A 26,655-nucleotide genomic window follows, 5' to 3' on the forward strand; every position below is an offset into this window, starting at 1 on the left:
TGCTCACTTGCAGGCCTGTTTGTCCCTGGCTTTCAGCCACAAGCAGTCGACTGGGGCCTAGCCAGGCAACATGTCACTGCATACCTCTAGAGGGGGCCTCAGTGGCAGCTCTTAGGCTTCCAAAGCCCCAAATCTCTGCTTCTGGGCCCAAAGTGGGCATGGCAATCGCCCTTCTGTGAGTGCTGTAGCCCTGGCTTTGCCCCCGTGTGAGCAAGGTGCAGCATAGCGAAAGCAGGGCCCTGATTGGCGCTGCCGGTGGGCGTGGACATGCAAATTTTGCTGGCCGGCCGAGGCCTGTGGGAAGCTGCTGTGGGTAGCTGCGCGCTTTCCAAAGTGGGCACAGGGGCCTTGGCTGGTCACCTTGCGCCCCAAAATGCCCATGCTCTGCCTCGCCCGGCCTCAGGCCTAGCCTGTGTGAATGCCACCCTCGCCCTGCGGGGAGATGCCCAGCGGCCCGCCCTCGCCCTGTCCCCTTCCAACTCATACTTACCTGGCAGGGGAGACACCATGATCACGAAGGTGGTTCTCCCAGGGTGAGGCTCATCCATTGCACTTCGGATGTGCTGACCCCTGCGATGTCCCCAAATGCGGGATACTCGACTGCATAATTTCTGGTAGTGGGGGAGTGCGTTCGCGCTTTCCCCTGATCTCTGGTTTCAAGAAAGACAAAATGGAAAAAAAATAAAAAGGAGTCTGGAGCACCCTTTCTCGTCTTCTGTGGTCTTTCTGGGCTGCTGCGGCTGGATTGGAGGGGGGCGTGGGCAAGAGGGAATCACATGCTAAGTACCGAGCCTGGGGAATGATGGGATAGTTGCAGCCTCCCACTCTGGGGACCTATCCAGAGACAGGGCAGTAGGCCCTGGCCAGGTGACATGTCTGCTCCTTTCCATCGCCCCCCCTGGGGCTGTGGCCTGGCTGCCAGCCTCTTGCCTCGCCCTAGCCTTCCCAGGCCCAGACTCTGGCTGAGGACCCCAGGCCGTGGCCCGGCGAGGGCTCTGCCCGGCGAGGGTTCTGTCTGCAGCGTTTGGGAGCGTTCGTGAGGGGCTCGGGGCGAGAACCCCTGCTCACTTGCAGGCCTGTTTGTCCCTGGCTTTCAGCCACAAGCAGTCGACTGGGGCCTAGCCAGGCAACATGTCACTGCATACCTCTAGAGGGGGCCTCAGTGGCAGCTCTTAGGCTTCCAAAGCCCCAAATCTCTGCTTCTGGGCCCAAAGTGGGCATGGCAATCGCCCTTCTGTGAGTGCTGTAGCCCTGGCTTTGCCCCCGTGTGAGCAAGGTGCAGCATAGCGAAAGCAGGGCCCTGATTGGCGCTGCCGGTGGGCGTGGACATGCAAATTTTGCTGGCCGGCCGAGGCCTGTGGGAAGCTGCTGTGGGTAGCTGCGCGCTTTCCAAAGTGGGCACAGGGGCCTTGGCTGGTCACCTTGCGCCCCAAAATGCCCATGCTCTGCCTCGCCCGGCCTCAGGCCTAGCCTGTGTGAATGCCACCCTCGCCCTGCGGAGAGATGCCCAGCGGCCCGCCCTCGCCCTGTCCCCTTCCAACTCATACTTACCTGGCAGGGGAGACACCATGATCACGAAGGTGGTTCTCCCAGGGTGAGGCTCATCCATTGCACTTCGGATGTGCTGACCCCTGCGATGTCCCCAAATGCGGGATACTCGACTGCATAATTTCTGGTAGTGGGGGACTGCGTTCGCGCTTTCCCCTGATCTCTGGTTTCAAGAAAGACAAAAAGGAAAAAAAAATAAAAAGGAGTCTGGAGCACCCTTTGACGTTTCTTGTGGTCCGTCCAGGGTGCTGTAAGCTGGCTGGAATGGGGAGTGGGCGAGGGCCAATTAGTTATGCAAATTTACAAGCCTGGGGGATGCTGGCTTAGGGCTTAGAAACGTGCTTCTGGGCCCGATTTCGACCTGGCAAGCACTCTGTTGTGCTTGCGAAAGCCTTTGCTTGTGCACAATTTGGAGGGCCTGAAAAATCTGCTGTTGGGCCCGATTTCGGCCTGCCAAGCCCTCTGGTGTGCTTGCTGTAGCCCTGGCTTTGCCCCCGTGTGAGCAAGGTGCAGCATAGCGAAAGCAGGGCCCTGATTGGCGCTGCCGGTGGGCGTGGACATGCAAATTTTGCTGGCCGGCCGAGGCCTGTGGGAAGCTGCTGTGGGTAGCTGCGCGCTTTCCAAAGTGGGCACAGGGGCCTTGGCTGGTCACCTTGCGCCCCAAAATGCCCATGCTCTGCCTCGCCCGGCCTCAGGCCTAGCCTGTGTGAATGCCACCCTCGCCCTGCGGGGAGATGCCCAGCGGCCCGCCCTCGCCCTGTCCCCTTCCAACTCATACTTACCTGGCAGGGGAGACACCATGATCACGAAGGTGGTTCTCCCAGGGTGAGGCTCATCCATTGCACTTCGGATGTGCTGACCCCTGCGATGTCCCCAAATGCGGGATACTCGACTGCATAATTTCTGGTAGTGGGGGACTGCGTTCGCGCTTTCCCCTGATCTCTGGTTTCAAGAAAGACAAAATGGAAAAAAAATAAAAAGGAGTCTGGAGCACCCTTTCTCGTCTTCTGTGGTCTTTCTGGGCTGCTGCGGCTGGATTGGAGGGGGGCGTGGGCAAGAGGGAATCACATGCTAAGTACCGAGCCTGGGGAATGATGGGATAGTTGCAGCCTCCCACTCTGGGGACCTATCCAGAGACAGGGCAGTAGGCCCTGGCCAGGTGACATGTCTGCTCCTTTCCATCGCCCCCCCTGGGGCTGTGGCCTGGCTGCCAGCCTCTTGCCTCGCCCTAGCCTTCCCAGGCCCAGACTCTGGCTGAGGACCCCAGGCCGTGGCCCGGCGAGGGCTCTGCCCGGCGAGGGTTCTGTCTGCAGCGTTTGGGAGCGTTCGGGAAGGCGTGAGGGGCTCGGGGCGAGAACCCCTGCTCACTTGCAGGCCTGTTTGTCCCTGGCTTTCAGCCACAAGCAGTCGACTGGGGCCTAGCCAGGCAACATGTCACTGCATACCTCTAGAGGGGGCCTCAGTGGCAGCTCTTAGGCTTCCAAAGCCCCAAATCTCTGCTTCTGGGCCCAAAGTGGGCATGGCAATCGCCCTTCTGTGAGTGCTGTAGCCCTGGCTTTAACCCCGTGTGAGCAAGGTGCAGCATAGCGAAAGCAGGGCCCTGATTGGCGCTGCCGGTGGGCGTGGACATGCAAATTTTGCTGGCCGGCCGAGGCCTGTGGGAAGCTGCTGTGGGTAGCTGCGCGCTTTCCAAAGTGGGCACAGGGGCCTTGGCTGGTCACCTTGCGCCCCAAAATGCCCATGCTCTGCCTCGCCCGGCCTCAGGCCTAGCCTGTGTGAATGCCACCCTCGCCCTGCGGGGAGATGCCCAGCGGCCCGCCCTCGCCCTGTCCCCTTCCAACTCATACTTACCTGGCAGGGGAGACACCATGATCACGAAGGTGGTTCTCCCAGGGTGAGGCTCATCCATTGCACTTCGGATGTGCTGACCCCTGCGATGTCCCCAAATGCGGGATACTCGACTGCATAATTTCTGGTAGTGGGGGACTGCGTTCGCGCTTTCCCCTGATCTCTGGTTTCAAGAAAGACAAAAAGGAAAAAAAAATAAAAAGGAGTCTGGAGCACCCTTTGACGTTTCTTGTGGTCCGTCCAGGGTGCTGTAAGCTGGCTGGAATGGGGAGTGGGCGAGGGCCAATTAGTTATGCAAATTTACAAGCCTGGGGGATGCTGGCTTAGGGCTTAGAAACGTGCTTCTGGGCCCGATTTCGACCTGGCAAGCACTCTGTTGTGCTTGCGAAAGCCTTTGCTTGTGCACAATTTGGAGGGCCTGAAAAATCTGCTGTTGGGCCCGATTTCGGCCTGCCAAGCCCTCTGGTGTGCTTGCTGTAGCCCTGGCTTTGCCCCCGTGTGAGCAAGGTGCAGCATAGCGAAAGCAGGGCCCTGATTGGCGCTGCCGGTGGGCGTGGACATGCAAATTTTGCTGGCCGGCCGAGGCCTGTGGGAAGCTGCTGTGGGTAGCTGCGCGCTTTCCAAAGTGGGCACAGGGGCCTTGGCTGGTCACCTTGCGCCCCAAAATGCCCATGCTCTGCCTCGCCCGGCCTCAGGCCTAGCCTGTGTGAATGCCACCCTCGCCCTGCGGGGAGATGCCCAGCGGCCCGCCCTCGCCCTGTCCCCTTCCAACTCATACTTACCTGGCCGGGGAGACACCATGATCACGAAGGTGGTTCTCCCAGGGTGAGGCTCATCCATTGCACTTCGGATGTGCTGACCCCTGCGATGTCCCCAAATGCGGGATACTCGACTGCATAATTTCTGGTAGTGGGGGACTGCGTTCGCGCTTTCCCCTGATCTCTGGTTTCAAGAAAGACAAAATGGAAAAAAAATAAAAAGGAGTCTGGAGCACCCTTTCTCGTCTTCTGTGGTCTTTCTGGGCTGCTGCGGCTGGATTGGAGGGGGGCGTGGGCAAGAGGGAATCACATGCTAAGTACCGAGCCTGGGGAATGATGGGATAGTTGCAGCCTCCCACTCTGGGGACCTATCCAGAGACAGGGCAGTAGGCCCTGGCCAGGTGACATGTCTGCTCCTTTCCATCGCCCCCCCTGGGGCTGTGGCCTGGCTGCCAGCCTCTTGCCTCGCCCTAGCCTTCCCAGGCCCAGACTCTGGCTGAGGACCCCAGGCCGTGGCCCGGCGAGGGCTCTGCCCGGCGAGGGTTCTGTCTGCAGCGTTTGGGAGCGTTCGTGAGGGGCTCGGGGCGAGAACCCCTGCTCACTTGCAGGCCTGTTTGTCCCTGGCTTTCAGCCACAAGCAGTCGACTGGGGCCTAGCCAGGCAACATGTCACTGCATACCTCTAGAGGGGGCCTCAGTGGCAGCTCTTAGGCTTCCAAAGCCCCAAATCTCTGCTTCTGGGCCCAAAGTGGGCATGGCAATCGCCCTTCTGTGAGTGCTGTAGCCCTGGCTTTGCCCCCGTGTGAGCAAGGTGCAGCATAGCGAAAGCAGGGCCCTGATTGGCGCTGCCGGTGGGCGTGGACATGCAAATTTTGCTGGCCGGCCGAGGCCTGTGGGAAGCTGCTGTGGGTAGCTGCGCGCTTTCCAAAGTGGGCACAGGGGCCTTGGCTGGTCACCTTGCGCCCCAAAATGCCCATGCTCTGCCTCGCCCGGCCTCAGGCCTAGCCTGTGTGAATGCCACCCTCGCCCTGCGGGGAGATGCCCAGCGGCCCGCCCTCGCCCTGTCCCCTTCCAACTCATACTTACCTGGCAGGGGAGACACCATGATCACGAAGGTGGTTCTCCCAGGGTGAGGCTCATCCATTGCACTTCGGATGTGCTGACCCCTGCGATGTCCCCAAATGCGGGATACTCGACTGCATAATTTCTGGTAGTGGGGGACTGCGTTCGCGCTTTCCCCTGATCTCTGGTTTCAAGAAAGACAAAATGGAAAAAAAATAAAAAGGAGTCTGGAGCACCCTTTCTCGTCTTCTGTGGTCTTTCTGGGCTGCTGCGGCTGGATTGGAGGGGGGCGTGGGCAAGAGGGAATCACATGCTAAGTACCGAGCCTGGGGAATGATGGGATAGTTGCAGCCTCCCACTCTGGGGACCTATCCAGAGACAGGGCAGTAGGCCCTGGCCAGGTGACATGTCTGCTCCTTTCCATCGCCCCCCCTGGGGCTGTGGCCTGGCTGCCAGCCTCTTGCCTCGCCCTAGCCTTCCCAGGCCCAGACTCTGGCTGAGGACCCCAGGCCGTGGCCCGGCGAGGGCTCTGCCCGGCGAGGGTTCTGTCTGCAGCGTTTGGGAGCGTTCGTGAGGGGCTCGGGGCGAGAACCCCTGCTCACTTGCAGGCCTGTTTGTCCCTGGCTTTCAGCCACAAGCAGTCGACTGGGGCCTAGCCAGGCAACATGTCACTGCATACCTCTAGAGGGGGCCTCAGTGGCAGCTCTTAGGCTTCCAAAGCCCCAAATCTCTGCTTCTGGGCCCAAAGTGGGCATGGCAATCGCCCTTCTGTGAGTGCTGTAGCCCTGGCTTTAACCCCGTGTGAGCAAGGTGCAGCATAGCGAAAGCAGGGCCCTGATTGGCGCTGCCGGTGGGCGTGGACATGCAAATTTTGCTGGCCGGCCGAGGCCTGTGGGAAGCTGCTGTGGGTAGCTGCGCGCTTTCCAAAGTGGGCACAGGGGCCTTGGCTGGTCACCTTGCGCCCCAAAATGCCCATGCTCTGCCTCGCCCGGCCTCAGGCCTAGCCTGTGTGAATGCCACCCTCGCCCTGCGGGGAGATGCCCAGCGGCCCGCCCTCGCCCTGTCCCCTTCCAACTCATACTTACCTGGCAGGGGAGACACCATGATCACGAAGGTGGTTCTCCCAGGGTGAGGCTCATCCATTGCACTTCGGATGTGCTGACCCCTGCGATGTCCCCAAATGCGGGATACTCGACTGCATAATTTCTGGTAGTGGGGGACTGCGTTCGCGCTTTCCCCTGATCTCTGGTTTCAAGAAAGACAAAAAGGAAAAAAAAATAAAAAGGAGTCTGGAGCACCCTTTGACGTTTCTTGTGGTCCGTCCAGGGTGCTGTAAGCTGGCTGGAATGGGGAGTGGGCGAGGGCCAATTAGTTATGCAAATTTACAAGCCTGGGGGATGCTGGCTTAGGGCTTAGAAACGTGCTTCTGGGCCCGATTTCGACCTGGCAAGCACTCTGTTGTGCTTGCGAAAGCCTTTGCTTGTGCACAATTTGGAGGGCCTGAAAAATCTGCTGTTGGGCCCGATTTCGGCCTGCCAAGCCCTCTGGTGTGCTTGCTGTAGCCCTGGCTTTGCCCCCGTGTGAGCAAGGTGCAGCATAGCGAAAGCAGGGCCCTGATTGGCGCTGCCGGTGGGCGTGGACATGCAAATTTTGCTGGCCGGCCGAGGCCTGTGGGAAGCTGCTGTGGGTAGCTGCGCGCTTTCCAAAGTGGGCACAGGGGCCTTGGCTGGTCACCTTGCGCCCCAAAATGCCCATGCTCTGCCTCGCCCGGCCTCAGGCCTAGCCTGTGTGAATGCCACCCTCGCCCTGCGGGGAGATGCCCAGCGGCCCGCCCTCGCCCTGTCCCCTTCCAACTCATACTTACCTGGCCGGGGAGACACCATGATCACGAAGGTGGTTCTCCCAGGGTGAGGCTCATCCATTGCACTTCGGATGTGCTGACCCCTGCGATGTCCCCAAATGCGGGATACTCGACTGCATAATTTCTGGTAGTGGGGGACTGCGTTCGCGCTTTCCCCTGATCTCTGGTTTCAAGAAAGACAAAATGGAAAAAAAATAAAAAGGAGTCTGGAGCACCCTTTCTCGTCTTCTGTGGTCTTTCTGGGCTGCTGCGGCTGGATTGGAGGGGGGCGTGGGCAAGAGGGAATCACATGCTAAGTACCGAGCCTGGGGAATGATGGGATAGTTGCAGCCTCCCACTCTGGGGACCTAGCCAGAGACAGGGCAGTAGGCCCTGGCCAGGTGACATGTCTGCTCCTTTCCATCGCCCCCCCTGGGGCTGTGGCCTGGCTGCCAGCCTCTTGCCTCGCCCTAGCCTTCCCAGGCCCAGACTCTGGCTGAGGACCCCAGGCCGTGGCCCGGCGAGGGCTCTGCCCGGCGAGGGTTCTGTCTGCAGCGTTTGGGAGCGTTCGTGAGGGGCTCGGGGCGAGAACCCCTGCTCACTTGCAGGCCTGTTTGTCCCTGGCTTTCAGCCACAAGCAGTCGACTGGGGCCTAGCCAGGCAACATGTCACTGCATACCTCTAGAGGGGGCCTCAGTGGCAGCTCTTAGGCTTCCAAAGCCCCAAATCTCTGCTTCTGGGCCCAAAGTGGGCATGGCAATCGCCCTTCTGTGAGTGCTGTAGCCCTGGCTTTGCCCCCGTGTGAGCAAGGTGCAGCATAGCGAAAGCAGGGCCCTGATTGGCGCTGCCGGTGGGCGTGGACATGCAAATTTTGCTGGCCGGCCGAGGCCTGTGGGAAGCTGCTGTGGGTAGCTGCGCGCTTTCCAAAGTGGGCACAGGGGCCTTGGCTGGTCACCTTGCGCCCCAAAATGCCCATGCTCTGCCTCGCCCGGCCTCAGGCCTAGCCTGTGTGAATGCCACCCTCGCCCTGCGGGGAGATGCCCAGCGGCCCGCCCTCGCCCTGTCCCCTTCCAACTCATACTTACCTGGCAGGGGAGACACCATGATCACGAAGGTGGTTCTCCCAGGGTGAGGCTCATCCATTGCACTTCGGATGTGCTGACCCCTGCGATGTCCCCAAATGCGGGATACTCGACTGCATAATTTCTGGTAGTGGGGGACTGCGTTCGCGCTTTCCCCTGATCTCTGGTTTCAAGAAAGACAAAATGGAAAAAAAATAAAAAGGAGTCTGGAGCACCCTTTCTCGTCTTCTGTGGTCTTTCTGGGCTGCTGCGGCTGGATTGGAGGGGGGCGTGGGCAAGAGGGAATCACATGCTAAGTACCGAGCCTGGGGAATGATGGGATAGTTGCAGCCTCCCACTCTGGGGACCTATCCAGAGACAGGGCAGTAGGCCCTGGCCAGGTGACATGTCTGCTCCTTTCCATCGCCCCCCCTGGGGCTGTGGCCTGGCTGCCAGCCTCTTGCCTCGCCCTAGCCTTCCCAGGCCCAGACTCTGGCTGAGGACCCCAGGCCGTGGCCCGGCGAGGGCTCTGCCCGGCGAGGGTTCTGTCTGCAGCGTTTGGGAGCGTTCGTGAGGGGCTCGGGGCGAGAACCCCTGCTCACTTGCAGGCCTGTTTGTCCCTGGCTTTCAGCCACAAGCAGTCGACTGGGGCCTAGCCAGGCAACATGTCACTGCATACCTCTAGAGGGGGCCTCAGTGGCAGCTCTTAGGCTTCCAAAGCCCCAAATCTCTGCTTCTGGGCCCAAAGTGGGCATGGCAATCGCCCTTCTGTGAGTGCTGTAGCCCTGGCTTTGCCCCCGTGTGAGCAAGGTGCAGCATAGCGAAAGCAGGGCCCTGATTGGCGCTGCCGGTGGGCGTGGACATGCAAATTTTGCTGGCCGGCCGAGGCCTGTGGGAAGCTGCTGTGGGTAGCTGCGCGCTTTCCAAAGTGGGCACAGGGGCCTTGGCTGGTCACCTTGCGCCCCAAAATGCCCATGCTCTGCCTCGCCCGGCCTCAGGCCTAGCCTGTGTGAATGCCACCCTCGCCCTGCGGGGAGATGCCCAGCGGCCCGCCCTCGCCCTGTCCCCTTCCAACTCATACTTACCTGGCAGGGGAGACACCATGATCACGAAGGTGGTTCTCCCAGGGTGAGGCTCATCCATTGCACTTCGGATGTGCTGACCCCTGCGATGTCCCCAAATGCGGGATACTCGACTGCATAATTTCTGGTAGTGGGGGACTGCGTTCGCGCTTTCCCCTGATCTCTGGTTTCAAGAAAGACAAAAAGGAAAAAAAAATAAAAAGGAGTCTGGAGCACCCTTTGACGTTTCTTGTGGTCCGTCCAGGGTGCTGTAAGCTGGCTGGAATGGGGAGTGGGCGAGGGCCAATTAGTTATGCAAATTTACAAGCCTGGGGGATGCTGGCTTAGGGCTTAGAAACGTGCTTCTGGGCCCGATTTCGACCTGGCAAGCACTCTGTTGTGCTTGCGAAAGCCTTTGCTTGTGCACAATTTGGAGGGCCTGAAAAATCTGCTGTTGGGCCCGATTTCGGCCTGCCAAGCCCTCTGGTGTGCTTGCTGTAGCCCTGGCTTTGCCCCCGTGTGAGCAAGGTGCAGCATAGCGAAAGCAGGGCCCTGATTGGCGCTGCCGGTGGGCGTGGACATGCAAATTTTGCTGGCCGGCCGAGGCCTGTGGGAAGCTGCTGTGGGTAGCTGCGCGCTTTCCAAAGTGGGCACAGGGGCCTTGGCTGGTCACCTTGCGCCCCAAAATGCCCATGCTCTGCCTCGCCCGGCCTCAGGCCTAGCCTGTGTGAATGCCACCCTCGCCCTGCGGGGAGATGCCCAGCGGCCCGCCCTCGCCCTGTCCCCTTCCAACTCATACTTACCTGGCAGGGGAGACACCATGATCACGAAGGTGGTTCTCCCAGGGTGAGGCTCATCCATTGCACTTCGGATGTGCTGACCCCTGCGATGTCCCCAAATGCGGGATACTCGACTGCATAATTTCTGGTAGTGGGGGACTGCGTTCGCGCTTTCCCCTGATCTCTGGTTTCAAGAAAGACAAAATGGAAAAAAAATAAAAAGGAGTCTGGAGCACCCTTTCTCGTCTTCTGTGGTCTTTCTGGGCTGCTGCGGCTGGATTGGAGGGGGGCGTGGGCAAGAGGGAATCACATGCGAAGTACCGAGCCTGGGGAATGATGGGATAGTTGCAGCCTCCCACTCTGGGGACCTATCCAGAGACAGGGCAGTAGGCCCTGGCCAGGTGACATGTCTGCTCCTTTCCATCGCCCCCCCTGGGGCTGTGGCCTGGCTGCCAGCCTCTTGCCTCGCCCTAGCCTTCCCAGGCCCAGACTCTGGCTGAGGACCCCAGGCCGTGGCCCGGCGAGGGCTCTGCCCGGCGAGGGTTCTGTCTGCAGCGTTTGGGAGCGTTCGTGAGGGGCTCGGGGCGAGAACCCCTGCTCACTTGCAGGCCTGTTTGTCCCTGGCTTTCAGCCACAAGCAGTCGACTGGGGCCTAGCCAGGCAACATGTCACTGCATACCTCTAGAGGGGGCCTCAGTGGCAGCTCTTAGGCTTCCAAAGCCCCAAATCTCTGCTTCTGGGCCCAAAGTGGGCATGGCAATCGCCCTTCTGTGAGTGCTGTAGCCCTGGCTTTGCCCCCGTGTGAGCAAGGTGCAGCATAGCGAAAGCAGGGCCCTGATTGGCGCTGCCGGTGGGCGTGGACATGCAAATTTTGCTGGCCGGCCGAGGCCTGTGGGAAGCTGCTGTGGGTAGCTGCGCGCTTTCCAAAGTGGGCACAGGGGCCTTGGCTGGTCACCTTGCGCCCCAAAATGCCCATGCTCTGCCTCGCCCGGCCTCAGGCCTAGCCTGTGTGAATGCCACCCTCGCCCTGCGGGGAGATGCCCAGCGGCCCGCCCTCGCCCTGTCCCCTTCCAACTCATACTTACCTGGCAGGGGAGACACCATGATCACGAAGGTGGTTCTCCCAGGGTGAGGCTCATCCATTGCACTTCGGATGTGCTGACCCCTGCGATGTCCCCAAATGCGGGATACTCGACTGCATAATTTCTGGTAGTGGGGGACTGCGTTCGCGCTTTCCCCTGATCTCTGGTTTCAAGAAAGACAAAATGGAAAAAAAATAAAAAGGAGTCTGGAGCACCCTTTCTCGTCTTCTGTGGTCTTTCTGGGCTGCTGCGGCTGGATTGGAGGGGGGCGTGGGCAAGAGGGAATCACATGCTAAGTACCGAGCCTGGGGAATGATGGGATAGTTGCAGCCTCCCACTCTGGGGACCTATCCAGAGACAGGGCAGTAGGCCCTGGCCAGGTGACATGTCTGCTCCTTTCCATCGCCCCCCCTGGGGCTGTGGCCTGGCTGCCAGCCTCTTGCCTCGCCCTAGCCTTCCCAGGCCCAGACTCTGGCTGAGGACCCCAGGCCGTGGCCCGGCGAGGGCTCTGCCCGGCGAGGGTTCTGTCTGCAGCGTTTGGGAGCGTTCGTGAGGGGCTCGGGGCGAGAACCCCTGCTCACTTGCAGGCCTGTTTGTCCCTGGCTTTCAGCCACAAGCAGTCGACTGGGGCCTAGCCAGGCAACATGTCACTGCATACCTCTAGAGGGGGCCTCAGTGGCAGCTCTTAGGCTTCCAAAGCCCCAAATTTCTGCTTCTGGGCCCAAAGTGGGCATGGCAATCGCCCTTCTGTGAGTGCTGTAGCCCTGGCTTTAACCCCGTGTGAGCAAGGTGCAGCATAGCGAAAGCAGGGCCCTGATTGGCGCTGCCGGTGGGCGTGGACATGCAAATTTTGCTGGCCGGCCGAGGCCTGTGGGAAGCTGCTGTGGGTAGCTGCGCGCTTTCCAAAGTGGGCACAGGGGCCTTGGCTGGTCACCTTGCGCCCCAAAATGCCCATGCTCTGCCTCGCCCGGCCTCAGGCCTAGCCTGTGTGAATGCCACCCTCGCCCTGCGGGGAGATGCCCAGCGGCCCGCCCTCGCCCTGTCCCCTTCCAACTCATACTTACCTGGCAGGGGAGACACCATGATCACGAAGGTGGTTCTCCCAGGGTGAGGCTCATCCATTGCACTTCGGATGTGCTGACCCCTGCGATGTCCCCAAATGCGGGATACTCGACTGCATAATTTCTGGTAGTGGGGGACTGCGTTCGCGCTTTCCCCTGATCTCTGGTTTCAAGAAAGACAAAAAGGAAAAAAAAATAAAAAGGAGTCTGGAGCACCCTTTGACGTTTCTTGTGGTCCGTCCAGGGTGCTGTAAGCTGGCTGGAATGGGGAGTGGGCGAGGGCCAATTAGTTATGCAAATTTACAAGCCTGGGGGATGCTGGCTTAGGGCTTAGAAACGTGCTTCTGGGCCCGATTTCGACCTGGCAAGCACTCTGTTGTGCTTGCGAAAGCCTTTGCTTGTGCACAATTTGGAGGGCCTGAAAAATCTGCTGTTGGGCCCGATTTCGGCCTGCCAAGCCCTCTGGTGTGCTTGCTGTAGCCCTGGCTTTGCCCCCGTGTGAGCAAGGTGCAGCATAGCGAAAGCAGGGCCCTGATTGGCGCTGCCGGTGGGCGTGGACATGCAAATTTTGCTGGCCGGCCGAGGCCTGTGGGAAGCTGCTGTGGGTAGCTGCGCGCTTTCCAAAGTGGGCACAGGGGCCTTGGCTGGTCACCTTGCGCCCCAAAATGCCCATGCTCTGCCTCGCCCGGCCTCAGGCCTAGCCTGTGTGAATGCCACCCTCGCCCTGCGGGGAGATGCCCAGCGGCCCGCCCTCGCCCTGTCCCCTTCCAACTCATACTTACCTGGCAGGGGAGACACCATGATCACGAAGGTGGTTCTCCCAGGGTGAGGCTCATCCATTGCACTTCGGATGTGCTGACCCCTGCGATGTCCCCAAATGCGGGATACTCGACTGCATAATTTCTGGTAGTGGGGGACTGCGTTCGCGCTTTCCCCTGATCTCTGGTTTCAAGAAAGACAAAATGGAAAAAAAATAAAAAGGAGTCTGGAGCACCCTTTCTCGTCTTCTGTGGTCTTTCTGGGCTGCTGCGGCTGGATTGGAGGGGGGCGTGGGCAAGAGGGAATCACATGCTAAGTACCGAGCCTGGGGAATGATGGGATAGTTGCAGCCTCCCACTCTGGGGACCTATCCAGAGACAGGGCAGTAGGCCCTGGCCAGGTGACATGTCTGCTCCTTTCCATCGCCCCCCCTGGGGCTGTGGCCTGGCTGCCAGCCTCTTGCCTCGCCCTAGCCTTCCCAGGCCCAGACTCTGGCTGAGGACCCCAGGCCGTGGCCCGGCGAGGGCTCTGCCCGGCGAGGGTTCTGTCTGCAGCGTTTGGGAGCGTTCGTGAGGGGCTCGGGGCGAGAACCCCTGCTCACTTGCAGGCCTGTTTGTCCCTGGCTTTCAGCCACAAGCAGTCGACTGGGGCCTAGCCAGGCAACATGTCACTGCATACCTCTAGAGGGGGCCTCAGTGGCAGCTCTTAGGCTTCCAAAGCCCCAAATCTCTGCTTCTGGGCCCAAAGTGGGCATGGCAATCGCCCTTCTGTGAGTGCTGTAGCCCTGGCTTTGCCCCCGTGTGAGCAAGGTGCAGCATAGCGAAAGCAGGGCCCTGATTGGCGCTGCCGGTGGGCGTGGACATGCAAATTTTGCTGGCCGGCCGAGGCCTGTGGGAAGCTGCTGTGGGTAGCTGCGCGCTTTCCAAAGTGGGCACAGGGGCCTTGGCTGGTCACCTTGCGCCCCAAAATGCCCATGCTCTGCCTCGCCCGGCCTCAGGCCTAGCCTGTGTGAATGCCACCCTCGCCCTGCGGGGAGATGCCCAGCGGCCCGCCCTCGCCCTGTCCCCTTCCAACTCATACTTACCTGGCAGGGGAGACACCATGATCACGAAGGTGGTTCTCCCAGGGTGAGGCTCATCCATTGCACTTCGGATGTGCTGACCCCTGCGATGTCCCCAAATGCGGGATACTCGACTGCATAATTTCTGGTAGTGGGGGACTGCGTTCGCGCTTTCCCCTGATCTCTGGTTTCAAGAAAGACAAAAAGGAAAAAAAAATAAAAAGGAGTCTGGAGCACCCTTTGACGTTTCTTGTGGTCCGTCCAGGGTGCTGTAAGCTGGCTGGAATGGGGAGTGGGCGAGGGCCAATTAGTTATGCAAATTTACAAGCCTGGGGGATGCTGGCTTAGGGCTTAGAAACGTGCTTCTGGGCCCGATTTCGACCTGGCAAGCACTCTGTTGTGCTTGCGAAAGCCTTTGCTTGTGCACAATTTGGAGGGCCTGAAAAATCTGCTGTTGGGCCCGATTTCGGCCTGCCAAGCCCTCTGGTGTGCTTGCTGTAGCCCTGGCTTTGCCCCCGTGTGAGCAAGGTGCAGCATAGCGAAAGCAGGGCCCTGATTGGCGCTGCCGGTGGGCGTGGACATGCAAATTTTGCTGGCCGGCCGAGGCCTGTGGGAAGCTGCTGTGGGTAGCTGCGCGCTTTCCAAAGTGGGCACAGGGGCCTTGGCTGGTCACCTTGCGCCCCAAAATGCCCATGCTCTGCCTCGCCCGGCCTCAGGCCTAGCCTGTGTGAATGCCACCCTCGTCCTGCGGGGAGATGCCCAGCGGCCCGCCCTCGCCCTGTCCCCTTCCAACTCATACTTACCTGGCAGGGGAGACACCATGATCACGAAGGTGGTTCTCCCAGGGTGAGGCTCATCCATTGCACTTCGGATGTGCTGACCCCTGCGATGTCCCCAAATGCGGGATACTCGACTGCATAATTTCTGGTAGTGGGGGACTGCGTTCGCGCTTTCCCCTGATCTCTGGTTTCAAGAAAGACAAAAAGGAAAAAAAAATAAAAAGGAGTCTGGAGCACCCTTTGACGTTTCTTGTGGTCCGTCCAGGGTGCTGTAAGCTGGCTGGAATGGGGAGTGGGCGAGGGCCAATTAGTTATGCAAATTTACAAGCCTGGGGGATGCTGGCTTAGGGCTTAGAAACGTGCTTCTGGGCCCGATTTCGACCTGGCAAGCACTCTGTTGTGCTTGCGAAAGCCTTTGCTTGTGCACAATTTGGAGGGCCTGAAAAATCTGCTGTTGGGCCCGATTTCGGCCTGCCAAGCCCTCTGGTGTGCTTGCTGTAGCCCTGGCTTTGCCCCCGTGTGAGCAAGGTGCAGCATAGCGAAAGCAGGGCCCTGATTGGCGCTGCCGGTGGGCGTGGACATGCAAATTTTGCTGGCCGGCCGAGGCCTGTGGGAAGCTGCTGTGGGTAGCTGCGCGCTTTCCAAAGTGGGCACAGGGGCCTTGGCTGGTCACCTTGCGCCCCAAAATGCCCATGCTCTGCCTCGCCCGGCCTCAGGCCTAGCCTGTGTGAATGCCACCCTCGCCCTGCGGGGAGATGCCCAGCGGCCCGCCCTCGCCCTGTCCCCTTCCAACTCATACTTACCTGGCCGGGGAGACACCATGATCACGAAGGTGGTTCTCCCAGGGTGAGGCTCATCCATTGCACTTCGGATGTGCTGACCCCTGCGATGTCCCCAAATGCGGGATACTCGACTGCATAATTTCTGGTAGTGGGGGACTGCGTTCGCGCTTTCCCCTGATCTCTGGTTTCAAGAAAGACAAAATGGAAAAAAAATAAAAAGGAGTCTGGAGCACCCTTTCTCGTCTTCTGTGGTCTTTCTGGGCTGCTGCGGCTGGATTGGAGGGGGGCGTGGGCAAGAGGGAATCACATGCTAAGTACCGAGCCTGGGGAATGATGGGATAGTTGCAGCCTCCCACTCTGGGGACCTATCCAGAGACAGGGCAGTAGGCCCTGGCCAGGTGACATGTCTGCTCCTTTCCATCGCCCCCCCTGGGGCTGTGGCCTGGCTGCCAGCCTCTTGCCTCGCCCTAGCCTTCCCAGGCCCAGACTCTGGCTGAGGACCCCAGGCCGTGGCCCGGCGAGGGCTCTGCCCGGCGAGGGTTCTGTCTGCAGCGTTTGGGAGCGTTCGTGAGGGGCTCGGGGCGAGAACCCCTGCTCACTTGCAGGCCTGTTTGTCCCTGGCTTTCAGCCACAAGCAGTCGACTGGGGCCTAGCCAGGCAACATGTCACTGCATACCTCTAGAGGGGGCCTCAGTGGCAGCTCTTAGGCTTCCAAAGCCCCAAATCTCTGCTTCTGGGCCCAAAGTGGGCATGGCAATCGCCCTTCTGTGAGTGCTGTAGCCCTGGCTTTGCCCCCGTGTGAGCAAGGTGCAGCATAGCGAAAGCAGGGCCCTGATTGGCGCTGCCGGTGGGCGTGGACATGCAAATTTTGCTGGCCGGCCGAGGCCTGTGGGAAGCTGCTGTGGGTAGCTGCGCGCTTTCCAAAGTGGGCACAGGGGCCTTGGCTGGTCACCTTGCGCCCCAAAATGCCCATGCTCTGCCTCGCCCGGCCTCAGGCCTAGCCTGTGTGAATGCCACCCTCGCCCTGCGGGGAGATGCCCAGCGGCCCGCCCTCGCCCTGTCCCCTTCCAACTCATACTTACCTGGCAGGGGAGACACCATGATCACGAAGGTGGTTCTCCCAGGGTGAGGCTCATCCATTGCACTTCGGATGTGCTGACCCCTGCGATGTCCCCAAATGCGGGATACTCGACTGCATAATTTCTGGTAGTGGGGGACTGCGTTCGCGCTTTCCCCTGATCTCTGGTTTCAAGAAAGACAAAATGGAAAAAAAATAAAAAGGAGTCTGGAGCACCCTTTCTCGTCTTCTGTGGTCTTTCTGGGCTGCTGCGGCTGGATTGGAGGGGGGCGTGGGCAAGAGGGAATCACATGCTAAGTACCGAGCCTGGGGAATGATGGGATAGTTGCAGCCTCCCACTCTGGGGACCTATCCAGAGACAGGGCAGTAGGCCCTGGCCAGGTGACATGTCTGCTCCTTTCCATCGCCCCCCCTGGGGCTGTGGCCTGGCTGCCAGCCTCTTGCCTCGCCCTAGCCTTCCCAGGCCCAGACTCTGGCTGAGGACCCCAGGCCGTGGCCCGGCGAGGGCTCTGCCCGGCGAGGGTTCTGTCTGCAGCGTTTGGGAGCGTTCGTGAGGGGCTCGGGGCGAGAACCCCTGCTCACTTGCAGGCCTGTTTGTCCCTGGCTTTCAGCCACAAGCAGTCGACTGGGGCCTAGCCAGGCAACATGTCACTGCATACCTCTAGAGGGGGCCTCAGTGGCAGCTCTTAGGCTTCCAAAGCCCCAAATCTCTGCTTCTGGGCCCAAAGTGGGCATGGCAATCGCCCTTCTGTGAGTGCTGTAGCCCTGGCTTTGCCCCCGTGTGAGCAAGGTGCAGCATAGCGAAAGCAGGGCCCTGATTGGCGCTGCCGGTGGGCGTGGACATGCAAATTTTGCTGGCCGGCCGAGGCCTGTGGGAAGCTGCTGTGGGTAGCTGCGCGCTTTCCAAAGTGGGCACAGGGGCCTTGGCTGGTCACCTTGCGCCCCAAAATGCCCATGCTCTGCCTCGCCCGGCCTCAGGCCTAGCCTGTGTGAATGCCACCCTCGCCCTGCGGGGAGATGCCCAGCGGCCCGCCCTCGCCCTGTCCCCTTCCAACTCATACTTACCTGGCAGGGGAGACACCATGATCACGAAGGTGGTTCTCCCAGGGTGAGGCTCATCCATTGCACTTCGGATGTGCTGACCCCTGCGATGTCCCCAAATGCGGGATACTCGACTGCATAATTTCTGGTAGTGGGGGACTGCGTTCGCGCTTTCCCCTGATCTCTGGTTTCAAGAAAGACAAAATGGAAAAAAAATAAAAAGGAGTCTGGAGCACCCTTTCTCGTCTTCTGTGGTCTTTCTGGGCTGCTGCGGCTGGATTGGAGGGGGGCGTGGGCAAGAGGGAATCACATGCTAAGTACCGAGCCTGGGGAATGATGGGATAGTTGCAGCCTCCCACTCTGGGGACCTATCCAGAGACAGGGCAGTAGGCCCTGGCCAGGTGACATGTCTGCTCCTTTCCATCGCCCCCCCTGGGGCTGTGGCCTGGCTGCCAGCCTCTTGCCTCGCCCTAGCCTTCCCAGGCCCAGACTCTGGCTGAGGACCCCAGGCCGTGGCCCGGCGAGGGCTCTGCCCGGCGAGGGTTCTGTCTGCAGCGTTTGGGAGCGTTCGTGAGGGGCTCGGGGCGAGAACCCCTGCTCACTTGCAGGCCTGTTTGTCCCTGGCTTTCAGCCACAAGCAGTCGACTGGGGCCTAGCCAGGCAACATGTCACTGCATACCTCTAGAGGGGGCCTCAGTGGCAGCTCTTAGGCTTCCAAAGCCCCAAATCTCTGCTTCTGGGCCCAAAGTGGGCATGGCAATCGCCCTTCTGTGAGTGCTGTAGCCCTGGCTTTGCCCCCGTGTGAGCAAGGTGCAGCATAGCGAAAGCAGGGCCCTGATTGGCGCTGCCGGTGGGCGTGGACATGCAAATTTTGCTGGCCGGCCGAGGCCTGTGGGAAGCTGCTGTGGGTAGCTGCGCGCTTTCCAAAGTGGGCACAGGGGCCTTGGCTGGTCACCTTGCGCCCCAAAATGCCCATGCTCTGCCTCGCCCGGCCTCAGGCCTAGCCTGTGTGAATGCCACCCTCGCCCTGCGGGGAGATGCCCAGCGGCCCGCCCTCGCCCTGTCCCCTTCCAACTCATACTTACCTGGCAGGGGAGACACCATGATCACGAAGGTGGTTCTCCCAGGGTGAGGCTCATCCATTGCACTTCGGATGTGCTGACCCCTGCGATGTCCCCAAATGCGGGATACTCGACTGCATAATTTCTGGTAGTGGGGGACTGCGTTCGCGCTTTCCCCTGATCTCTGGTTTCAAGAAAGACAAAAAGGAAAAAAAAATAAAAAGGAGTCTGGAGCACCCTTTGACGTTTCTTGTGGTCCGTCCAGGGTGCTGTAAGCTGGCTGGAATGGGGAGTGGGCGAGGGCCAATTAGTTATGCAAATTTACAAGCCTGGGGGATGCTGGCTTAGGGCTTAGAAACGTGCTTCTGGGCCCGATTTCGACCTGGCAAGCACTCTGTTGTGCTTGCGAAAGCCTTTGCTTGTGCACAATTTGGAGGGCCTGAAAAATCTGCTGTTGGGCCCGATTTCGGCCTGCCAAGCCCTCTGGTGTGCTTGCTGTAGCCCTGGCTTTGCCCCCGTGTGAGCAAGGTGCAGCATAGCGAAAGCAGGGCCCTGATTGGCGCTGCCGGTGGGCGTGGACATGCAAATTTTGCTGGCCGGCCGAGGCCTGTGGGAAGCTGCTGTGGGTAGCTGCGCGCTTTCCAAAGTGGGCACAGGGGCCTTGGCTGGTCACCTTGCGCCCCAAAATGCCCATGCTCTGCCTCGCCCGGCCTCAGGCCTAGCCTGTGTGAATGCCACCCTCGCCCTGCGGGGAGATGCCCAGCGGCCCGCCCTCGCCCTGTCCCCTTCCAACTCATACTTACCTGGCAGGGGAGACACCATGATCACGAAGGTGGTTCTCCCAGGGTGAGGCTCATCCATTGCACTTCGGATGTGCTGACCCCTGCGATGTCCCCAAATGCGGGATACTCGACTGCATAATTTCTGGTAGTGGGGGACTGCGTTCGCGCTTTCCCCTGATCTCTGGTTTCAAGAAAGACAAAATGGAAAAAAAATAAAAAGGAGTCTGGAGCACCCTTTCTCGTCTTCTGTGGTCTTTCTGGGCTGCTGCGGCTGGATTGGAGGGGGGCGTGGGCAAGAGGGAATCACATGCGAAGTACCGAGCCTGGGGAATGATGGGATAGTTGCAGCCTCCCACTCTGGGGACCTATCCAGAGACAGGGCAGTAGGCCCTGGCCAGGTGACATGTCTGCTCCTTTCCATCGCCCCCCCTGGGGCTGTGGCCTGGCTGCCAGCCTCTTGCCTCGCCCTAGCCTTCCCAGGCCCAGACTCTGGCTGAGGACCCCAGGCCGTGGCCCGGCGAGGGCTCTGCCCGGCGAGGGTTCTGTCTGCAGCGTTTGGGAGCGTTCGTGAGGGGCTCGGGGCGAGAACCCCTGCTCACTTGCAGGCCTGTTTGTCCCTGGCTTTCAGCCACAAGCAGTCGACTGGGGCCTAGCCAGGCAACATGTCACTGCATACCTCTAGAGGGGGCCTCAGTGGCAGCTCTTAGGCTTCCAAAGCCCCAAATCTCTGCTTCTGGGCCCAAAGTGGGCATGGCAATCGCCCTTCTGTGAGTGCTGTAGCCCTGGCTTTGCCCCCGTGTGAGCAAGGTGCAGCATAGCGAAAGCAGGGCCCTGATTGGCGCTGCCGGTGGGCGTGGACATGCAAATTTTGCTGGCCGGCCGAGGCCTGTGGGAAGCTGCTGTGGGTAGCTGCGCGCTTTCCAAAGTGGGCACAGGGGCCTTGGCTGGTCACCTTGCGCCCCAAAATGCCCATGCTCTGCCTCGCCCGGCCTCAGGCCTAGCCTGTGTGAATGCCACCCTCGCCCTGCGGGGAGATGCCCAGCGGCCCGCCCTCGCCCTGTCCCCTTCCAACTCATACTTACCTGGCAGGGGAGACACCATGATCACGAAGGTGGTTCTCCCAGGGTGAGGCTCATCCATTGCACTTCGGATGTGCTGACCCCTGCGATGTCCCCAAATGCGGGATACTCGACTGCATAATTTCTGGTAGTGGGGGACTGCGTTCGCGCTTTCCCCTGATCTCTGGTTTCAAGAAAGACAAAATGGAAAAAAAATAAAAAGGAGTCTGGAGCACCCTTTCTCGTCTTCTGTGGTCTTTCTGGGCTGCTGCGGCTGGATTGGAGGGGGGCGTGGGCAAGAGGGAATCACATGCTAAGTACCGAGCCTGGGGAATGATGGGATAGTTGCAGCCTCCCACTCTGGGGACCTATCCAGAGACAGGGCAGTAGGCCCTGGCCAGGTGACATGTCTGCTCCTTTCCATCGCCCCCCCTGGGGCTGTGGCCTGGCTGCCAGCCTCTTGCCTCGCCCTAGCCTTCCCAGGCCCAGACTCTGGCTGAGGACCCCAGGCCGTGGCCCGGCGAGGGCTCTGCCCGGCGAGGGTTCTGTCTGCAGCGTTTGGGAGCGTTCGTGAGGGGCTCGGGGCGAGAACCCCTGCTCACTTGCAGGCCTGTTTGTCCCTGGCTTTCAGCCACAAGCAGTCGACTGGGGCCTAGCCAGGCAACATGTCACTGCATACCTCTAGAGGGGGCCTCAGTGGCAGCTCTTAGGCTTCCAAAGCCCCAAATCTCTGCTTCTGGGCCCAAAGTGGGCATGGCAATCGCCCTTCTGTGAGTGCTGTAGCCCTGGCTTTAACCCCGTGTGAGCAAGGTGCAGCATAGCGAAAGCAGGGCCCTGATTGGCGCTGCCGGTGGGCGTGGACATGCAAATTTTGCTGGCCGGCCGAGGCCTGTGGGAAGCTGCTGTGGGTAGCTGCGCGCTTTCCAAAGTGGGCACAGGGGCCTTGGCTGGTCACCTTGCGCCCCAAAATGCCCATGCTCTGCCTCGCCCGGCCTCAGGCCTAGCCTGTGTGAATGCCACCCTCGCCCTGCGGGGAGATGCCCAGCGGCCCGCCCTCGCCCTGTCCCCTTCCAACTCATACTTACCTGGCAGGGGAGACACCATGATCACGAAGGTGGTTCTCCCAGGGTGAGGCTCATCCATTGCACTTCGGATGTGCTGACCCCTGCGATGTCCCCAAATGCGGGATACTCGACTGCATAATTTCTGGTAGTGGGGGACTGCGTTCGCGCTTTCCCCTGATCTCTGGTTTCAAGAAAGACAAAAAGGAAAAAAAAATAAAAAGGAGTCTGGAGCACCCTTTGACGTTTCTTGTGGTCCGTCCAGGGTGCTGTAAGCTGGCTGGAATGGGGAGTGGGCGAGGGCCAATTAGTTATGCAAATTTACAAGCCTGGGGGATGCTGGCTTAGGGCTTAGAAACGTGCTTCTGGGCCCGATTTCGACCTGGCAAGCACTCTGTTGTGCTTGCGAAAGCCTTTGCTTGTGCACAATTTGGAGGGCCTGAAAAATCTGCTGTTGGGCCCGATTTCGGCCTGCCAAGCCCTCTGGTGTGCTTGCTGTAGCCCTGGCTTTGCCCCCGTGTGAGCAAGGTGCAGCATAGCGAAAGCAGGGCCCTGATTGGCGCTGCCGGTGGGCGTGGACATGCAAATTTTGCTGGCCGGCCGAGGCCTGTGGGAAGCTGCTGTGGGTAGCTGCGCGCTTTCCAAAGTGGGCACAGGGGCCTTGGCTGGTCACCTTGCGCCCCAAAATGCCCATGCTCTGCCTCGCCCGGCCTCAGGCCTAGCCTGTGTGAATGCCACCCTCGCCCTGCGGGGAGATGCCCAGCGGCCCGCCCTCGCCCTGTCCCCTTCCAACTCATACTTACCTGGCAGGGGAGACACCATGATCACGAAGGTGGTTCTCCCAGGGTGAGGCTCATCCATTGCACTTCGGATGTGCTGACCCCTGCGATGTCCCCAAATGCGGGATACTCGACTGCATAATTTCTGGTAGTGGGGGACTGCGTTCGCGCTTTCCCCTGATCTCTGGTTTCAAGAAAGACAAAATGGAAAAAAAATAAAAAGGAGTCTGGAGCACCCTTTCTCGTCTTCTGTGGTCTTTCTGGGCTGCTGCGGCTGGATTGGAGGGGGGCGTGGGCAAGAGGGAATCACATGCTAAGTACCGAGCCTGGGGAATGATGGGATAGTTGCAGCCTCCCACTCTGGGGACCTATCCAGAGACAGGGCAGTAGGCCCTGGCCAGGTGACATGTCTGCTCCTTTCCATCGCCCCCCCTGGGGCTGTGGCCTGGCTGCCAGCCTCTTGCCTCGCCCTAGCCTTCCCAGGCCCAGACTCTGGCTGAGGACCCCAGGCCGTGGCCCGGCGAGGGCTCTGCCCGGCGAGGGTTCTGTCTGCAGCGTTTGGGAGCGTTCGTGAGGGGCTCGGGGCGAGAACCCCTGCTCACTTGCAGGCCTGTTTGTCCCTGGCTTTCAGCCACAAGCAGTCGACTGGGGCCTAGCCAGGCAACATGTCACTGCATACCTCTAGAGGGGGCCTCAGTGGCAGCTCTTAGGCTTCCAAAGCCCCAAATCTCTGCTTCTGGGCCCAAAGTGGGCATGGCAATCGCCCTTCTGTGAGTGCTGTAGCCCTGGCTTTGCCCCCGTGTGAGCAAGGTGCAGCATAGCGAAAGCAGGGCCCTGATTGGCGCTGCCGGTGGGCGTGGACATGCAAATTTTGCTGGCCGGCCGAGGCCTGTGGGAAGCTGCTGTGGGTAGCTGCGCGCTTTCCAAAGTGGGCACAGGGGCCTTGGCTGGTCACCTTGCGCCCCAAAATGCCCATGCTCTGCCTCGCCCGGCCTCAGGCCTAGCCTGTGTGAATGCCACCCTCGCCCTGCGGGGAGATGCCCAGCGGCCCGCCCTCGCCCTGTCCCCTTCCAACTCATACTTACCTGGCAGGGGAGACACCATGATCACGAAGGTGGTTCTCCCAGGGTGAGGCTCATCCATTGCACTTCGGATGTGCTGACCCCTGCGATGTCCCCAAATGCGGGATACTCGACTGCATAATTTCTGGTAGTGGGGGACTGCGTTCGCGCTTTCCCCTGATCTCTGGTTTCAAGAAAGACAAAAAGGAAAAAAAAATAAAAAGGAGTCTGGAGCACCCTTTGACGTTTCTTGTGGTCCGTCCAGGGTGCTGTAAGCTGGCTGGAATGGGGAGTGGGCGAGGGCCAATTAGTTATGCAAATTTACAAGCCTGGGGGATGCTGGCTTAGGGCTTAGAAACGTGCTTCTGGGCCCGATTTCGACCTGGCAAGCACTCTGTTGTGCTTGCGAAAGCCTTTGCTTGTGCACAATTTGGAGGGCCTGAAAAATCTGCTGTTGGGCCCGATTTCGGCCTGCCAAGCCCTCTGGTGTGCTTGCTGTAGCCCTGGCTTTGCCCCCGTGTGAGCAAGGTGCAGCATAGCGAAAGCAGGGCCCTGATTGGCGCTGCCGGTGGGCGTGGACATGCAAATTTTGCTGGCCGGCCGAGGCCTGTGGGAAGCTGCTGTGGGTAGCTGCGCGCTTTCCAAAGTGGGCACAGGGGCCTTGGCTGGTCACCTTGCGCCCCAAAATGCCCATGCTCTGCCTCGCCCGGCCTCAGGCCTAGCCTGTGTGAATGCCACCCTCGTCCTGCGGGGAGATGCCCAGCGGCCCGCCCTCGCCCTGTCCCCTTCCAACTCATACTTACCTGGCAGGGGAGACACCATGATCACGAAGGTGGTTCTCCCAGGGTGAGGCTCATCCATTGCACTTCGGATGTGCTGACCCCTGCGATGTCCCCAAATGCGGGATACTCGACTGCATAATTTCTGGTAGTGGGGGACTGCGTTCGCGCTTTCCCCTGATCTCTGGTTTCAAGAAAGACAAAAAGGAAAAAAAAATAAAAAGGAGTCTGGAGCACCCTTTGACGTTTCTTGTGGTCCGTCCAGGGTGCTGTAAGCTGGCTGGAATGGGGAGTGGGCGAGGGCCAATTAGTTATGCAAATTTACAAGCCTGGGGGATGCTGGCTTAGGGCTTAGAAACGTGCTTCTGGGCCCGATTTCGACCTGGCAAGCACTCTGTTGTGCTTGCGAAAGCCTTTGCTTGTGCACAATTTGGAGGGCCTGAAAAATCTGCTGTTGGGCCCGATTTCGGCCTGCCAAGCCCTCTGGTGTGCTTGCTGTAGCCCTGGCTTTGCCCCCGTGTGAGCAAGGTGCAGCATAGCGAAAGCAGGGCCCTGATTGGCGCTGCCGGTGGGCGTGGACATGCAAATTTTGCTGGCCGGCCGAGGCCTGTGGGAAGCTGCTGTGGGTAGCTGCGCGCTTTCCAAAGTGGGCACAGGGGCCTTGGCTGGTCACCTTGCGCCCCAAAATGCCCATGCTCTGCCTCGCCCGGCCTCAGGCCTAGCCTGTGTGAATGCCACCCTCGCCCTGCGGGGAGATGCCCAGCGGCCCGCCCTCGCCCTGTCCCCTTCCAACTCATACTTACCTGGCCGGGGAGACACCATGATCACGAAGGTGGTTCTCCCAGGGTGAGGCTCATCCATTGCACTTCGGATGTGCTGACCCCTGCGATGTCCCCAAATGCGGGATACTCGACTGCATAATTTCTGGTAGTGGGGGACTGCGTTCGCGCTTTCCCCTGATCTCTGGTTTCAAGAAAGACAAAATGGAAAAAAAATAAAAAGGAGTCTGGAGCACCCTTTCTCGTCTTCTGTGGTCTTTCTGGGCTGCTGCGGCTGGATTGGAGGGGGGCGTGGGCAAGAGGGAATCACATGCTAAGTACCGAGCCTGGGGAATGATGGGATAGTTGCAGCCTCCCACTCTGGGGACCTATCCAGAGACAGGGCAGTAGGCCCTGGCCAGGTGACATGTCTGCTCCTTTCCATCGCCCCCCCTGGGGCTGTGGCCTGGCTGCCAGCCTCTTGCCTCGCCCTAGCCTTCCCAGGCCCAGACTCTGGCTGAGGACCCCAGGCCGTGGCCCGGCGAGGGCTCTGCCCGGCGAGGGTTCTGTCTGCAGCGTTTGGGAGCGTTCGTGAGGGGCTCGGGGCGAGAACCCCTGCTCACTTGCAGGCCTGTTTGTCCCTGGCTTTCAGCCACAAGCAGTCGACTGGGGCCTAGCCAGGCAACATGTCACTGCATACCTCTAGAGGGGGCCTCAGTGGCAGCTCTTAGGCTTCCAAAGCCCCAAATCTCTGCTTCTGGGCCCAAAGTGGGCATGGCAATCGCCCTTCTGTGAGTGCTGTAGCCCTGGCTTTGCCCCCGTGTGAGCAAGGTGCAGCATAGCGAAAGCAGGGCCCTGATTGGCGCTGCCGGTGGGCGTGGACATGCAAATTTTGCTGGCCGGCCGAGGCCTGTGGGAAGCTGCTGTGGGTAGCTGCGCGCTTTCCAAAGTGGGCACAGGGGCCTTGGCTGGTCACCTTGCGCCCCAAAATGCCCATGCTCTGCCTCGCCCGGCCTCAGGCCTAGCCTGTGTGAATGCCACCCTCGCCCTGCGGGGAGATGCCCAGCGGCCCGCCCTCGCCCTGTCCCCTTCCAACTCATACTTACCTGGCAGGGGAGACACCATGATCACGAAGGTGGTTCTCCCAGGGTGAGGCTCATCCATTGCACTTCGGATGTGCTGACCCCTGCGATGTCCCCAAATGCGGGATACTCGACTGCATAATTTCTGGTAGTGGGGGACTGCGTTCGCGCTTTCCCCTGATCTCTGGTTTCAAGAAAGACAAAATGGAAAAAAAATAAAAAGGAGTCTGGAGCACCCTTTCTCGTCTTCTGTGGTCTTTCTGGGCTGCTGCGGCTGGATTGGAGGGGGGCGTGGGCAAGAGGGAATCACATGCTAAGTACCGAGCCTGGGGAATGATGGGATAGTTGCAGCCTCCCACTCTGGGGACCTATCCAGAGACAGGGCAGTAGGCCCTGGCCAGGTGACATGTCTGCTCCTTTCCATCGCCCCCCCTGGGGCTGTGGCCTGGCTGCCAGCCTCTTGCCTCGCCCTAGCCTTCCCAGGCCCAGACTCTGGCTGAGGACCCCAGGCCGTGGCCCGGCGAGGGCTCTGCCCGGCGAGGGTTCTGTCTGCAGCGTTTGGGAGCGTTCGTGAGGGGCTCGGGGCGAGAACCCCTGCTCACTTGCAGGCCTGTTTGTCCCTGGCTTTCAGCCACA

At 60.2% G+C, this 26,655-nt stretch overlaps 28 non-coding genes across 28 annotated transcripts; all 28 read left to right on the plus strand.

The window, feature by feature from the left end:
* The first annotated feature begins 482 nt into the window (after positions 1–482).
* On the plus strand, positions 483–646 carry LOC146864998 (U1 spliceosomal RNA). The gene has a single exon (XR_014977341.1). It is a non-coding gene; the product is annotated as a U1 spliceosomal RNA (small nuclear RNA).
* An 897-nt stretch (positions 647–1,543) lies between these two features.
* Positions 1,544–1,707, plus strand: LOC146864999 (U1 spliceosomal RNA). The gene has a single exon (XR_014977038.1). It is a non-coding gene; the product is annotated as a U1 spliceosomal RNA (small nuclear RNA).
* A 615-nt stretch (positions 1,708–2,322) lies between these two features.
* LOC146865000 (U1 spliceosomal RNA) lies at positions 2,323–2,486 on the plus strand. The gene has a single exon (XR_014977039.1). It is a non-coding gene; the product is annotated as a U1 spliceosomal RNA (small nuclear RNA).
* A 905-nt stretch (positions 2,487–3,391) lies between these two features.
* On the plus strand, positions 3,392–3,555 carry LOC146865001 (U1 spliceosomal RNA). Its single transcript, XR_014977040.1, has one exon. It is a non-coding gene; the product is annotated as a U1 spliceosomal RNA (small nuclear RNA).
* Positions 3,556–4,170: 615 nt separating this feature from the next.
* LOC146865002 (U1 spliceosomal RNA) lies at positions 4,171–4,334 on the plus strand. The gene has a single exon (XR_014977416.1). It is a non-coding gene; the product is annotated as a U1 spliceosomal RNA (small nuclear RNA).
* An 897-nt stretch (positions 4,335–5,231) lies between these two features.
* Positions 5,232–5,395, plus strand: LOC146865003 (U1 spliceosomal RNA). Its single transcript, XR_014977041.1, has one exon. It is a non-coding gene; the product is annotated as a U1 spliceosomal RNA (small nuclear RNA).
* An 897-nt stretch (positions 5,396–6,292) lies between these two features.
* LOC146865004 (U1 spliceosomal RNA) lies at positions 6,293–6,456 on the plus strand. The gene has a single exon (XR_014977042.1). It is a non-coding gene; the product is annotated as a U1 spliceosomal RNA (small nuclear RNA).
* Positions 6,457–7,071: 615 nt separating this feature from the next.
* Positions 7,072–7,235, plus strand: LOC146865005 (U1 spliceosomal RNA). Its single transcript, XR_014977417.1, has one exon. It is a non-coding gene; the product is annotated as a U1 spliceosomal RNA (small nuclear RNA).
* Positions 7,236–8,132: 897 nt separating this feature from the next.
* On the plus strand, positions 8,133–8,296 carry LOC146865006 (U1 spliceosomal RNA). Its single transcript, XR_014977043.1, has one exon. It is a non-coding gene; the product is annotated as a U1 spliceosomal RNA (small nuclear RNA).
* An 897-nt stretch (positions 8,297–9,193) lies between these two features.
* On the plus strand, positions 9,194–9,357 carry LOC146865007 (U1 spliceosomal RNA). The gene has a single exon (XR_014977044.1). It is a non-coding gene; the product is annotated as a U1 spliceosomal RNA (small nuclear RNA).
* Positions 9,358–9,972: 615 nt separating this feature from the next.
* On the plus strand, positions 9,973–10,136 carry LOC146865008 (U1 spliceosomal RNA). The gene has a single exon (XR_014977046.1). It is a non-coding gene; the product is annotated as a U1 spliceosomal RNA (small nuclear RNA).
* An 897-nt stretch (positions 10,137–11,033) lies between these two features.
* On the plus strand, positions 11,034–11,197 carry LOC146865009 (U1 spliceosomal RNA). The gene has a single exon (XR_014977047.1). It is a non-coding gene; the product is annotated as a U1 spliceosomal RNA (small nuclear RNA).
* Positions 11,198–12,094: 897 nt separating this feature from the next.
* Positions 12,095–12,258, plus strand: LOC146865010 (U1 spliceosomal RNA). Its single transcript, XR_014977048.1, has one exon. It is a non-coding gene; the product is annotated as a U1 spliceosomal RNA (small nuclear RNA).
* Positions 12,259–12,873: 615 nt separating this feature from the next.
* Positions 12,874–13,037, plus strand: LOC146865011 (U1 spliceosomal RNA). Its single transcript, XR_014977049.1, has one exon. It is a non-coding gene; the product is annotated as a U1 spliceosomal RNA (small nuclear RNA).
* An 897-nt stretch (positions 13,038–13,934) lies between these two features.
* On the plus strand, positions 13,935–14,098 carry LOC146865012 (U1 spliceosomal RNA). Its single transcript, XR_014977050.1, has one exon. It is a non-coding gene; the product is annotated as a U1 spliceosomal RNA (small nuclear RNA).
* A 615-nt stretch (positions 14,099–14,713) lies between these two features.
* On the plus strand, positions 14,714–14,877 carry LOC146865013 (U1 spliceosomal RNA). Its single transcript, XR_014977051.1, has one exon. It is a non-coding gene; the product is annotated as a U1 spliceosomal RNA (small nuclear RNA).
* Positions 14,878–15,492: 615 nt separating this feature from the next.
* On the plus strand, positions 15,493–15,656 carry LOC146865014 (U1 spliceosomal RNA). The gene has a single exon (XR_014977418.1). It is a non-coding gene; the product is annotated as a U1 spliceosomal RNA (small nuclear RNA).
* An 897-nt stretch (positions 15,657–16,553) lies between these two features.
* Positions 16,554–16,717, plus strand: LOC146865015 (U1 spliceosomal RNA). Its single transcript, XR_014977052.1, has one exon. It is a non-coding gene; the product is annotated as a U1 spliceosomal RNA (small nuclear RNA).
* Positions 16,718–17,614: 897 nt separating this feature from the next.
* Positions 17,615–17,778, plus strand: LOC146865016 (U1 spliceosomal RNA). Its single transcript, XR_014977053.1, has one exon. It is a non-coding gene; the product is annotated as a U1 spliceosomal RNA (small nuclear RNA).
* An 897-nt stretch (positions 17,779–18,675) lies between these two features.
* LOC146865017 (U1 spliceosomal RNA) lies at positions 18,676–18,839 on the plus strand. The gene has a single exon (XR_014977054.1). It is a non-coding gene; the product is annotated as a U1 spliceosomal RNA (small nuclear RNA).
* Positions 18,840–19,454: 615 nt separating this feature from the next.
* Positions 19,455–19,618, plus strand: LOC146865018 (U1 spliceosomal RNA). Its single transcript, XR_014977055.1, has one exon. It is a non-coding gene; the product is annotated as a U1 spliceosomal RNA (small nuclear RNA).
* An 897-nt stretch (positions 19,619–20,515) lies between these two features.
* Positions 20,516–20,679, plus strand: LOC146865019 (U1 spliceosomal RNA). Its single transcript, XR_014977057.1, has one exon. It is a non-coding gene; the product is annotated as a U1 spliceosomal RNA (small nuclear RNA).
* An 897-nt stretch (positions 20,680–21,576) lies between these two features.
* Positions 21,577–21,740, plus strand: LOC146865020 (U1 spliceosomal RNA). The gene has a single exon (XR_014977058.1). It is a non-coding gene; the product is annotated as a U1 spliceosomal RNA (small nuclear RNA).
* A 615-nt stretch (positions 21,741–22,355) lies between these two features.
* Positions 22,356–22,519, plus strand: LOC146865021 (U1 spliceosomal RNA). Its single transcript, XR_014977059.1, has one exon. It is a non-coding gene; the product is annotated as a U1 spliceosomal RNA (small nuclear RNA).
* Positions 22,520–23,416: 897 nt separating this feature from the next.
* On the plus strand, positions 23,417–23,580 carry LOC146865022 (U1 spliceosomal RNA). The gene has a single exon (XR_014977060.1). It is a non-coding gene; the product is annotated as a U1 spliceosomal RNA (small nuclear RNA).
* A 615-nt stretch (positions 23,581–24,195) lies between these two features.
* On the plus strand, positions 24,196–24,359 carry LOC146865023 (U1 spliceosomal RNA). Its single transcript, XR_014977061.1, has one exon. It is a non-coding gene; the product is annotated as a U1 spliceosomal RNA (small nuclear RNA).
* A 615-nt stretch (positions 24,360–24,974) lies between these two features.
* On the plus strand, positions 24,975–25,138 carry LOC146865024 (U1 spliceosomal RNA). The gene has a single exon (XR_014977419.1). It is a non-coding gene; the product is annotated as a U1 spliceosomal RNA (small nuclear RNA).
* An 897-nt stretch (positions 25,139–26,035) lies between these two features.
* LOC146865025 (U1 spliceosomal RNA) lies at positions 26,036–26,199 on the plus strand. Its single transcript, XR_014977062.1, has one exon. It is a non-coding gene; the product is annotated as a U1 spliceosomal RNA (small nuclear RNA).
* The last annotated feature ends 456 nt before the right edge of the window (positions 26,200–26,655 follow it).

Source organism: Triturus cristatus, chromosome 2_1 (assembly GCF_964204655.1).
Source record: "Triturus cristatus chromosome 2_1, aTriCri1.1, whole genome shotgun sequence".
In the NCBI taxonomy this organism is placed as follows: Eukaryota; Metazoa; Chordata; class Amphibia; order Caudata; family Salamandridae; genus Triturus; species Triturus cristatus.